Source organism: Patiria miniata, unplaced genomic scaffold (genome assembly GCF_015706575.1).
Source record: "Patiria miniata isolate m_02_andy unplaced genomic scaffold, ASM1570657v1 HiC_scaffold_1, whole genome shotgun sequence".
Classification (NCBI taxonomy): Eukaryota; Metazoa; Echinodermata; class Asteroidea; order Valvatida; family Asterinidae; genus Patiria; species Patiria miniata.
The window spans coordinates 14,194,430-14,196,298 of record NW_024037047.1 but is presented as its reverse complement, the minus strand read 5'-3'; the positions used below and the strand labels follow the sequence as shown (position 1 = coordinate 14,196,298).

At 37.1% G+C, this 1,869-nt stretch overlaps 1 non-coding gene across 1 annotated transcript; it reads left to right on the top strand.

Moving 5' to 3' along the window:
* The first annotated feature begins 425 nt into the window (after nucleotides 1-425).
* Nucleotides 426-498, top strand: Trnas-aga. The gene has a single exon. It is a non-coding gene; the product is annotated as a tRNA-Ser (tRNA).
* Nucleotides 499-1,869: the final 1,371 nt, after the last annotated feature.

Sequence of the window (1,869 nt, the reverse complement as noted above, 5' to 3'; positions counted from 1 at the left end):
GTAGTTGTTATTTGAGTTGTTTGAATGTCATTTATTGCTAGACGAGATCGTCAAACATCTGGTCGCGATGTGTTTGCTGTTGTTGAATCTCCATTTGGAGGTTAGTATGGTTTAGCTCTTGAAAAAAGTCACGAAATTCAATTTTAATCTGTATAACTTATTTATGAGATGGAAGTTTTTGCGCTGCGGAAATGTAAATCAATATTAGGTTTTGCCCTTCACCGACGTATAAACACTGTATACCCACATACACTGAATATACAGTGTTATACGTCGGTAAAGGGCAAAACCTAATATTGATTTACATTACCGCGAAACAAACATTCTATCTTACGAATAGTTAAATGCGGTATCCGCTGCTATGTACATCAGATTTAAACCAGCTGCTATGTACATCAGATTTAAACCAGCTAACCGATCCCGTAAGCTCGGTGGTCGAGTGGTAAGACGTCTGATCTAGAAAGCAGGAGATCGTGGGTTCAAGTCCCATCCGAGTGACTTTTTCCAACTTTTACTCGGGAGGTAACACACTGAGTATACAGTGTCTGTACGTCGGCGAAGGGCAAAACCTAATACTGTATTACTAATACCAAGATCGATTTTGTAGAAGGCGAATGTTCTTTGCTAAATGGACTATTTTTGTACGCTTTTTGACAGCTTACGTTTGTGGCATTAATTCTGAAGATTAAAATGACAGGATGGGAGATCATAGACGGGATTGCAGGAGTTCTAGTTTCCATTAGTATCTGTGTCTGTGGCTTCTTGTTTGTAAGTAGTAATATTATCGCTTCATTTCCAGTGAATGTTAAAGAGCCAATGACATGAATTTTACTTTGGAACATAATTTTTGCCACTTTCTACTTCCCTGTAATGTATGCAAACTGTTTGTCATCGGTTTTATTTGTTATTCTTAGTAAAAGTGCCATTTTTTAAACCTTCGCAATTTTCCAAGCTCTCCCTGACGAATAAGGGCGCTGTTGCTGTGATGGTCATTTCAGTTCAGTTAACGGATTTTATGCCCAAATTGTGAGCCAAAATTTGCCCACTGAAAACATTTGTGGGAAAACTTGGCTCACTGGCTTACTGTCAAGAGCTCAAACAACAAAGAATCACCAAAGAAACTTAATTTACGACAGTACAATATCCAACATTCTGGCTAATTTTGGTAGTGAAATAGCTGCAACATTGAGGTTTTTGTCTTAAATGTTATCACACTTTTGCTCACGAATATGCAAAGTTTCTTAAGCATAATACCAAAACGGCACTTCAATTACCTAGGTTCAATAAGGTTCAATAGAGCACAAATGTGAATTTGCAAGGACTGCATTAAAACAATGACATTACACGTGCCGAATAAAATAAGTGTGCGGGGTGTCTCTGGTTGATGGAAATGGTAATTTTATATTTTTCAGTTGTACAAAAAGACGAAAAAATGTCTGGTGATTTGCATCTCTGTGTTTAGTGTGGGGGAGATGGCCTACATAATAGGCAACTCGGTTAATGTGAGTATACCTTATGAACGGTGTAACAAATATATCGTCCCCTCCTGCCAATGCAATTTGTTTATGCGTCTTTTTGTATTTTTGTATTTTTTTTTAACAGCTGGAATTATAAGGAGATTTTGTTCAGTGTGTAGTAATAGGAACAAACCTCACTTAAAAATAAAATTGAGGAAATGTTCAACTTCGTCTGTTAAGGTAAAAAAAAAACTACCGATTAAAAATAAATTTCCTTTCAACAGACTTGTCTGAACTCGAAAGATTTATCTGACGTCCTCCGTGCGTTCATCATTTTTCTCACCGTCGCTAGTATTGCAGTGTTGATCTTTATGCTCGCCTTTCTGCTCTATATATCTTGGAGGAAAAATGG